Source organism: Temnothorax longispinosus, chromosome 7 (genome assembly GCF_030848805.1).
Source record: "Temnothorax longispinosus isolate EJ_2023e chromosome 7, Tlon_JGU_v1, whole genome shotgun sequence".
Taxonomy (NCBI): Eukaryota; Metazoa; Arthropoda; class Insecta; order Hymenoptera; family Formicidae; genus Temnothorax; species Temnothorax longispinosus.
Window position 1 is genome coordinate 18,357,214 of NC_092364.1, and position 12,016 is coordinate 18,369,229.

Sequence of the window (12,016 nt, forward strand, 5' to 3'; positions counted from 1 at the left end):
AAAAAATACACATGTAAACTTTGTATTTAAATATATTGTATTCCCTTGTTAAATTTAAATAAAATTTTTTAATCTTATAAAATTGTTATCATACATTCTTTTCTAATTGACACAATGTAAAGATTTTTCAAAGTAGTGCAACAATTATTTTTTGAGGCAATATATATGTTCTCTCTGTAATTGGCGCTGTAATTTAAAGAGATATCATTTCTTTTTTGTAATTGTAATAGATCACTTAAAGCGCGACTCTTCTTTTTGATAAGGTAACATAATTTTGTGATGTGTATCACTTAGGTTATAATTTTTCGGAAATAAAGATACTACTGCTTAGATTTTTTCAAGATTTTTCGAGATATAAAGATTACGTCTACCACTTGTTACTTAGGTTTTTTCGATGTATAATACTACCACTTTCTTTTTTTTTTCGAGGTAACAACATATATACACTACTATGCGTGTACTTGGCGCCTTTTTTTACCTTTTTTTTAAAAAAGGTAATTTTGTACGGATATCACGCCTTTTTGTAGTATTACGCATTTTTAAACAGTATGTACAGGGTAAAGCTATTTGGAGGTATAATACTACCACTTTGTTTTTTTCGAGGTAACAACATAACAGGGTAACAACATAATACATATACACTACTATGCGTGTACTTGGCGCCTTCTTTTACCTTTTTTTTTAAAAAGGTCATTTTGTACGGATATCACGCCTTTTTGTAGTGTTACGCATCTTAATCTTATAAACAATATATCTTATAATCTTATAAACAGTTTATACAAGGTATGAAGCTAAAAGTGTTACGAGCTATTATTTCTAAAGAAAACAACAATTTAATATTTTGCTTAGTTTTTTTAAAATAATAATCTGTAACCCTTTTAGTTGTACACCTTGTATATATTTTTCAATTTTAACATAAAACATAATCGCAATATAGCATGATTAATGTTAATAAGTCGTTAACTGTAAAATTTTTTATTTATTTTTATTCGCGTGTCTTACTGAATGTTGTTCGCAACTGTATATGTTCAGGTATCGATATTTTTGATAATTACAGATGGACACCTGTAACACGTGTCTGAAATTTACCTGATTTGTTTATTCTTTTATTCCCTTTAACTAATCGCAAATTAATTCATTTTGATAAAAGCAATTCTGTTAAATTTCTCATACTTAACGCATCGTTTATAATTTTCTATTAATTATAAATATTAAATAGTACGATATATATATATATATTCGTACTCATATCCTTGAAAATTATTTCGGGAATTCGAGCGAATGTCACAACTAGATAAAATTATCTTTCATATTTTAACAGTTAAGTAGGAACATATTTGAGTTGGCGATAAATGATACTCTGAAACCGCACGTGTGTGTAAATAATTCAGTAAAAAATATATAATCTTTATTTCAAAATACATTTGCACACACTACGTACCAAAAATATATAATATAATAACGTAGTTTTTGCTATTTAATTGATTGAATTTTAGAAAAGAAAAAGATTTAAAAGTATATAACTATGTCAGTCAATAAAGAGACATAGACGCAAATTGAATCATATATATTTAATTGCCTGCTCATTAAATATAAAGTGCAAACACATAGAAATTGTATATTTTTCTATACTTAAATGCAATAGAAAGAAATAATTAAACAAGTATCCTTGCATAGGAATATTATGCATAATTTTTACAAAACATATTTGAGATTCGCGCAATTGAGATATATAATAAAATTAATAACGATTCTATAAATCTTAGGTATATGTTAATAATACGACATGATCTTTTTAATCATGAACCTTACAAACTAACAGAAAAAGATTCGTATCCTAAATGCCAATAATTTTTCTAATGCAACAATAATACTGAAAATATATGGATAGAAATATATATAATAAATAATAACATAATTAATGATATACAAGAGCTTTTGTCGCGCATATCGATTTTCAATAATGGATATTATAACAAATACGTTTTACGTTCATTCGAAAACAAATTATGTGTATGTACACATAATAAAAATTGTATGAATTAAAATTATGTATATACTCATAATAAAAATGCGGAATTATTTTTGTCAGACATAATTTTAATTCATCCAATTTTTATTGTGTCAAGACATAATTTTAATTCATCCAATTTTTATTATGTCTAGACATAATTTTAATTCGTCCAATTTTTATTATGTCTAGACATAATTTTAATTCAGCGAATTTTTATTATGTCATGACATAATTTTAATTCTGCCGCTAGGGAATTTTTAAGTCGATTTTTATGAATCAAGATTGAATTCGATGTCTAGGTGTCTCAGGTTGCCGATGACGAGGTCCACATAGTGCGCTTCATAGTTTTCGGTATCCAGGTGTATTAATACCTTCAATTCGATGTCCACGTGTTCTAGGTTGCCGATGACGGGTTCCAAATAGTGCGCTCTATACTTTTCGGTGTCTAGGTGTAATAATACGTTGAATTCGATGTCTAGGTGTCCCACGTTGCCGATGACGAGGTCCACATAGTGCGCTCCGTAGTTTTCGGTGTCTACGTGTATTAATACCTCGAATTCGATATCTACGTGTCCTACATTCAGATTTAAAGTTATTAATACACCTAGACATCAAAAACTACGAAGCGCACTATGTGGACCTTGTCATCGGCAACCTGGGACACGTAGACATCGAATTCGAGGTATTATTACATCTAGACACCGAAAACTACGGAGCGCGCTATCTGGACCTCGTCATCAGCAACCTGGGACACCTAAACATCAATTTCAAAATATTAATACACGTAGACACCGACAACTACGGAGCGCACTATGTGGACCTCGTCATCGGCAACCTGGGACACCTAGACATCGAATTCAAGATATTAATACACGTAGGCACCGAAAACTACGGAGCTCACTATCTAGACATTGTCATCGGCAACCTGGGACACCTAGACATCGCATTCAACGTATTATTACACCTGGACACCGAAAACTACGAAGCGCACTATGTGGACCTCGTCATCGCCAACCTGGGACACCTAGACATCGAATTCAACGTACGATTACACCTGGACACCGAAAACTATGAAGCGCACTATCTGGATCCCGTCATCGGCAACCTGGGACACGTGGACATCGAATTCAAGGTATTAATACACGTAGACACCGAAAACTACGAAGCGCACTATGTGGACCTCGTCATCGGCAACCTGGGACACCTAGACATCGAATTCAACGTACGATTACACCTGGACACCGAAAACTATGAAGCGCACTATCTGGATCTTATCATCGGCAACCTGGAACACGTGGACATCGAATTCAAGATATTAATACACGTAGACACCGAAAACTACGGAGCGCACTATGACGATCTCGTCATCGGCAACCTGGGATACGTAGACATCGAATTCAACGTATTATTACACCTGGACACCGAAAACTATGAAGCGCACTATCTGGATCTTGTCATCGGCAACCTGGGACATGTGGACATCGAATTCAAGGTATTAATACACGTAGACACCGAAAACTACGGAGCGCACTATGTGGACCTCGTCATCGGCAACCTGGGACACGTAGACATCGAATTCAACGTATTATTACACCTGGACACCGAAAACTATGAAGCGCACTATCTGGTCCTCGTCATCGGCAACCTAGGATACTTAGACATCGAATTCAAGCTTGATTCATAAGAATCGACTTAAAATTCCCTAGCGGCACTTTCTGCCAAGCGTAGAGAACCTTCTTTTCCGGCAGCGGTGGTAATACGATGTAAGGATACGAAATCTCTCCAGATAAACATGAAGGAATTGACTCAATATATATTATATAAGTATATACCTAATTTACCTAAAATACCTAAATAGAAATCTTACTCCTGACCGATAAGTCTATCGACCTAATTTCGAAATACGCGCGCGATATCGAAACTGGCGATACCTGCGCCGCCAGCGTCGAAAAAGTGAAAGTAACGTTTCTGATTATGACGTCATCATACAAGACGTCGGCGTTAGAAGTAGAATACGTATCTTAAAAATAAATTTTCACATTTGGACTTTGCGTCGCAATATCTCCGCTCGTAGGGCACGTAGCGGAATATTATGAGAGAAACCCCCCCCTAATTGGACCCCAAGCTATCGATCAAGCCTACTTAGAACTTGATCCGTTCACTCGTTATCGAGATCTCAACATCTCGGGTACTCGCAACCCGTCGCGTCGCGTAAAAGAGTCACGGTCGGTCTCGCTCCGCGTGTACTTGGCGCGAGACACTACCGTGTCTCTTGATAGCATATAAAAGTTGCGATAGATGAAGAATCGATTAACGTGACAATTGACTTGGTAATCTATCAGCGAATATTCTATAATCCTTGAAGACTCGAAGCAAGGCCTGCAAAATCAATGAGGCGTGAACAATCGACTAACTGAATAACTTACTTAAGACTTTGCTTCCCACATAAATAAATTCGTACCAACGTCAGCGTCGAATCGACGAAGGGATGTCAAGCCGCGCGAATTTACCGTGTAAATACATTCGCGAGGCGTGCATTGATAGCCGAACTTGGAGAGCGGCAAGTTTCACAGTGAGAGAGCACAATGTATTCCTGAAATACAATATCCCCGCGACACTTAGCGTCAGCCGTCGAAAACGTCGCACAATAATGTCGCGATACGGTCGTGTAACGTTGCGAGCGCGATTAGATCTTCGTCCTGGCGCAACGTAGTCCCGGAAGGAAACGACCTCGGGAAGTTGCCGAAACATCCAGACTGGTTTGCAAGCGTCGTTGCTCACAACGCGAAGAAAGTTATCGTGATACGTGTCGAGTTGTGAGAACGATTTGGTATTTAACGCGATGATATTTAACCAACGTACCTTCTCTCTTCTTTGTATCTTTTGTATGCTACGCAAGTGTCTAATCTAGAAATAATTTCTAATTCGCTAAGTAGATCCCTAATGTAATAATTCCATTTTAATATATCGATCTTATCGCATCCTACATAAAGCTTACGACGTAATTTTCATTACTTAATTTCACGTAAAATAATAATAGTTTTCTGATCTGTTATATCTTCTGTTACGTTGCATTATTTTAACACACTTTGGTATTTAGAAAGACAGATAAGTAGAAATTCCTAATATTTATCAGTATACGTCGAATCTCTACTTTATCGCGAATCGGTCGAGATAACTCGCGAATAGAACTCGCCAATTGGATCGAGGCCATCACTATGCGCGCGGCAGCGATGATGATGGTGCTGGCGATTGGTGCCGGTAACGTTGGTGGTGGTGCACTGTCAGTGGTGTAGGTCCATTGTTCGTCAGACACAAAACAGTCGGTGTACAAAGTGGCTGCTGCGTTCGCTGCGGAGAAGGCGAAGCCAGTGGGCGACGAGGGGGCCGGGGGAGGCCGGGGCGAGGGAAATAGTGCGCTGCGATAGAGAGAAAGAGGTAGAGACTGTAAGAGAGAGGAAGATAGAGGGAGAGAGAGAGAATCACAGTGGTATCAGAGGGTGGGTATTGTCTACACAGAGCTAATCAAAACCAGCCCTTTCAACACACCCTTCCCCTTAGCCTCTTCGCGGACCAACACACGGACGGCGCGGCGTACGAGGTACACACGCACATGATATTCTACCTAAATAAGAGAGCGTGCGAAGGCAAAGTTCGCGAACGCAATGGAAGTGCTGTGATGCACGTTCGAATGTGTCATCGCGGACTTCATTTTTTGACGAAACTGAATTGAAAGTCATCTGACATGATGATGCGAAGCAAACTCGCACTCGAAACACAGGCATATATTTTGCAAAAATTTTTAACTAGCTAGCAAAATTTTCTTTCAAGCGGTTTGGTAAGAGCACAATTCTTATTTCTTCATTTTATTCCTATTTAGTTTAAGTTTTATTATTGAGAAATATATCATATCTATTAATAAATAAATATATTGAATAAATAACTAATTTTGTCAACATTATGCTATAATATTTTGATAAAATTAGTTATCTTTTCAATTCTAATTTTATTGACAGAAAATAAAGAAAAACGTTCATACCTCGTCTACCACGAGAGCAATCGCATCAAGGGGAAATCATAGTTCCATAAATTTAAGGGAAATACTTCAATCGATCGTATATTTTTGATCATATGTCTACGTATCGATGTCTTCATAAATCAATACATTCGTAAATATTTCAGAGCACGTTTGACTTTTAAGCTACGAGCTTCACAGATAGAAAGCGAGTGAGTATTTTTTTCCATGATGTAAAATAAAGTTACGAATGTATTGTGAATTGAAATAGAATATTTAATTTTTGTGCAGTCATGAAGTCTTTAGTCTTAAAAAATCATCACTGTTTTTGCAAAAGAAGAGGCTAACGCATTCGAGCGAACAAACCTTCGAACGGGAATTTTAGGAGCTTGAAAGCGTTTAACCAAAGGATAACAGTTTGGCCAAATGAAAGTTCATCGGCCGATTGTGTGACAGTTTAACACCGTTAATAGAACACGAGCCTCTGCAAGAGGTACAAATGCAATACTCGTAAAGCTTCGTCTGCGCTCGCGGCGATGGTTATGAGGAGAACGATAGGGCTGGATGAGAAAGTCCGATAACGTTTCTAATTTCCGAAACGAACCGCCACGCTGTAGCCGCGAAACACTTGCTCGATGTGTCGCATTTATATGTTCGAGCGCGCTTCCTTCGATGTTTTCTATATCGTATTATTTTCCACGCATGTCACAAAACTTGTTTATAATAAAATATTATAGTATAATATTATTCTCTTAAATTACGATTATAAATATATTGGCAAACGTACAAGCGGAGAAAAAAAGAAAAAATGTTGAAAGATGTTTTACGACACGTTTTATGCATCAATGCGTGTGAAAAAAAAAAATCCGCGAATACAGAATACTAGATCGCGTCGCCGGTTTTGCGAGATCTCGCAAGACTGGCGATAGTTTTGCCGTAGGCTGCAAGTAGGCTGCAAGTAGGCGAGGGCTTAACTCGCGTTGTCCACAGGGTCAGAGAGGGTGGCGCGGCGTTTCATAAAGTTAGATGTGCCATTCGTATTTGCCAAGGGTGGCTGTGGCAGCGGCACGCCGGAGTGCGGGTTGTATCTCTAACTCTCGAGCGCCTATAACATCCATATCTATATCCCACGTACCGGGTGTCCAATAAATCTATTACCCGCTCCCGTGGGGTTGAAGGCGGCGGCGGTGGCGGGTGCCATACAAACGAACGCACACGCACACGTACGCGTGTGCCGCCCGTCCATACGGGGAGGTTGCATGAAGGATCACTCGGATGCGCGTCTATCTCCGTTATGATATTTCCAAGTCGAGAGGGCATATGCGAAAGAGGCGATCGCGCCTTTCCGCGGCCGTGTCTCTCTTCCGTTTCTCCTAAACGTCCTTCCTCCAAGGCCGTCCTTCCCGACGCCTCCCGAGCGGTATCCATATTCGTTTTTGCGACGTCTTGCGCGAGACAAACGCGCCCCGCGTACGGAAGTTTTTGTTTTCGTACCTGACCATTCCTACTGTCTAAAAGGCAGACCCCTATTACGCGCGTCATCCTTAACATTGAGTTAGTGGAATACGTCAGAGATGAAACATAGCTCACAAAGGAAACCCGATACTGTATATAACTTATATAACAATATGTAACTATAAAGTATCATATAAGTGCGTATAAATATTCTTTAGAGATCGAATTTCTAATCTTTCCTTATGATCGAAGTATTAAGAAAAGCTAAATCTGTATGCGATTAGATGATACGCCTTTTGATACAAATGTAATTTTGTATCTGGCGCAGTATGATTTCGCATTGCTCCTAAGCCTTCGTTACAAACACGCGCGTGCACCAGATATCTTAATGCAACGATTATCGGAGAATCGGTTCGCCGGAGAAAATCACTTTCCCGGCAATTGTACCGGAGAAAACTCGAGGGCGACGATAACCATCGACGCAGTCGTTGCTCGCGGACATGGACTCGCTTTCACGAGCAAACGAAGAAGTCGGGGACTTCGTTGTCGGAAGGATAGGGGGGGGGGGAGGAGAAGTTGTCGGTGATCAAGGCGATCTTCGCGGGGACATTGGAAGGGCACGGTAATACTCACGGCGGAAACTGGAACGGAGTGGCAGAGGGGTGCGCCCGTTCGCTTCGGAGAATAAAACCCGAGAGATTGTCATTGCGCTGAAGAGATCCAGACGTACAACAATGACAGCGGCTGACGCAGCGAGCTGCGGCTACAGATCATCCCTGGATATTAAAAAGTCGGACCGCGCAATTCTTTCTATCTTCATTCAGCGATGGCCACCCACGGCCACCCCTCCTCTCTCACCCTCTCTTTCTATCTTTCGCCGCGTGAGCGTGAACCGATACCGCGAGGGGGCTGTGGTGGCTCATCCTGCCTTCTGTCTTCTGCTCTTGTGAAAACAATGGTGAGCACTTGGCGATTTCGTGTCATCGACTCCCGGAGAATCGTCGTTTCCCTCCGCATCGTGAAATAGCGGTTACCGTGGATAGGAAAGGATATAATTTTGATGAGCCTGAATTCCGATGATGTAGACACGCAAGAGCAATCTCTAGATGTATTCGTGATAATAAAAGTACCAGGATTATCGTTAAGCTTCTGTGTGAAATTAATAATAAACAAATTTATTATTTGGAAGTTTGCTCAGTGAAAAGATACGGAACAAAATACAATAAATAATACGTTGAACGAGTTGATACTGTTGAGACCAATTACTTAAAGCTGACTTTTCTTTTTCTAATTATATGTATAGAGACGAGATTATTTAAATCTAATTATTGCTAAATTGTCTTAGCTGTCGAAGAGGATTCGACCTATATTTTCTAAACGAAGCGATGAAGGAATATATTAATAGAGACTAAAGATTGTAGCAGCGTGGATTATATTCCCTTCCCATAACGGCTTAAGACCATTGTTGATATACGGGGTACTAATAATGAGGACTTAACCTCAGGTCTCAATCACTGATAAGGATAATAATACGCGCTTATTGTGACCGATGAAAGAACACGGAATGATGAGCGAAGCATGTCCCGTAGAAATAATTGTGGGTGAAATTTGTATGCTCTCATCTCTCTGTATTCATCACTTTTTTCTTCAATTCTCAGCAGCAATGCAGAATAAAATAATTAAGTAGAGAAAAATTGCACATTTAAAACTACACAAAGAGATAAAAGTATCAAAAATTTAGACTTTAATTTAGAATTTAATACAAGACTAGTATATTTTGAAATAATCTCTTAATTTTTATTACTTTTAAATGTAGTAAAAAAATTAAGTTAGGTAAAAATAAAACATTTTGCTAAAAACTATCATTTTACTTATGAGGTCTTTTTGATATATTTCACACTTAGCATTCTTTAAGCTTCCCAAAGTTCGATTTACACCATTTTAATAACAAACAAGTTCGTGCATTCGTCACAATTTTCTAACGCTCTCCAAGAGGACGGTTGGGACGGTGAAAGATTTCAGAACGAACGAGATTATTTTCGATTTCATTAACGTCATTTCCTCTACACGTCGTGTCACTTCCTCATTGCGTATCACGGTACTGGATGAAGCGGCCACGGTGGTATCGGCCCTCTCGAGAGAAATGAAATATTTCCATCGAATCCGCCGTGATAATCCATCTAGCATGCGCGCGTGCGTCCGAGCATCGCTCGCGATTGCCTCTGATGCAGGAATTCATCAGGACGCTGCTCATGAAGTATTCAAGCACACGTTTAATTAATACCGATTAGCCCGGCATACTATTACGACGGTTCTATTAATGGTCGTTCGGATGGCGACGTTGTGTTCTGAGTACCCGAGTTATCTACCGTTATTAATCGTCATTCGACAAATATTCTGGAGATGACCGACGTTATAACGTATCGTGAAATAAAAGATTTTTTTATCGCAAATATGTCAAACATGCATTATTTTCGACATGGACAAATATTTATTCCTAAGCAATTCCTAACTTACATTTTACAAATCTAACATATTGTCGATGTACGTACTAAAATATTTCCGAGGATGGTGTATCTCCGTGCTAACTAGTGCAAGGGCATCCCAATTGCTACTGAGCTTCAGCTGCGCGCGTTTTATCGCTTGTTTCGAGGGAAAATCGCTCGCGCGCGAACAAGCAGGCGCGAATACCGCGAGCAGTTGTCGCATTGGAACATTGAGGGTCGTCGAAAATTCGGTTGCAAGAGTCAGCGCCGGGCACTCGACGGGGCCCGGCTGGAGGTCGCGCGACTGCTCGGGAGAGGGGAACGGCGCATCGTGCTGCACCGCAATGCACCGCATCCGCATCCGCATTGCAAGCGTGCAGCATCCGTTGTCCGCGCGCGCGTGCAATGTGCGTATACACGGAATCATGCAAATGTGATGCGTATGCGATGCTCGTGTGGCCCATGACGTCTAGTGCCCTGCCGATGACGTTTACTGCAACCACGCCCTGTTCGTGCTCATCCGACGTCCATCCTGGACAGGCATCGACCTCCTTAATTACCAAGGATTCGGTTAACGATCCGGCCAATTACATCTTTCGAGCGGGGTGAGCGCGACAGCGAGCGCGATGGCCACGTACGTAATTGATAATCGATGACGGATCGAAACGGATTTAGCAGATTCGGCTTTAATCGCGAGTTTGTCACGTTGGAATGGGAAAAATATAGTTTTCGGCAAAACATTACTTTTCAGTGATGTCCTGTTTATGGTAATCAAATAGAAGTATAAATCATGCAAATATACATATATTATTTCTCTTTCTTTCTCTCCGTCAGTGATGGCGAACGATTTAAGCGAATTTTGAGAAAGAGACATAATAATTCTGATGCCGAAATGTTATTAATTAACGGTATCTCTAACATCGATTCGTGGAGTCGATAGCATTTAATGGACTGACGTTACTGTGAAACTATGATGCTAATGCGCAAACAGAGAGCTGTTCTCCGGAGAGGCGGAGAATAATAAATAAACAACAGATCAAAACGCTTTGTTTTATTCACATGTCATTTTGATTGACTTGATATGCATTACATAATTCTGCAATCTTTAGATTGAAAGACGTATATCATTACAAACCGCGGATACAAAAAAATTGTAAATTAGTTAGGTGATTTATTGCCGGAAATTTCTTGCAAATTGAATCTCGGCGGGATTTTTGCATCGGCAACGAACGCGCGGAAATGTTCAGCGACTTGGTGCCGAGTGCTAATAAATTTTTCATGCTATGACGAGACAAGAGCGATGAACGATAATCCGATTTCCTCTCCGTAATCGCAGGTCTCTTAAAATACATACATACACGATACATACACGAACGCTTCTAGTTTCATTAAACCTCGGAAATTTTTGTGCTAACCATCACTCGTAAATACCCCTAAAAATTATATCGAGGATGTAGAAGACGTCCCGCTTTATTCATTAATTTCAGTTATTCGTGTCCGCCTAGAATTTCAGCGGCCCAGTCGCTTGTCTAATCGTATATTTATGAAACGTTTATTATATTTATATGTGATGTAATCGGAGTGATAACATGCTGAAAGAACCGCAGGGAGGACACATCGCGAGCATTCACGTGTCTCAGGAATTGTCGGGACGCTCGACAGCCACGACGAGAGCTTTTGGAAGGCAGTTGAACGTGTCGTTCGCCGACATTCTCGCAGACACTCTTAAATTTGGGAGCCATTGTCGCGCACGACGAAAGGAAGACGGAAGTCGCTCACTTGGCAGAAGTAGCGATATCGTGCATCATGGTGCGGGCAATGGGTGCGAGATAGAAGTTGAAGAGAGTAGAAAGAGCCGTGGTATACACGTAGAATAGGGAGCGAGCGTTCCGTATACCGGGAGAGACTCCTGACTTCGGTCAGACTAGAACCGGCCATTGTTCGTTATGAGTAGCTATCTCGCTGGACATTTCCGTACCCGAGTACGCGCATACGCTTCGCTACGGCCTACCAGATATTTTCAATGCTCGAAATTTCCATCGGGTG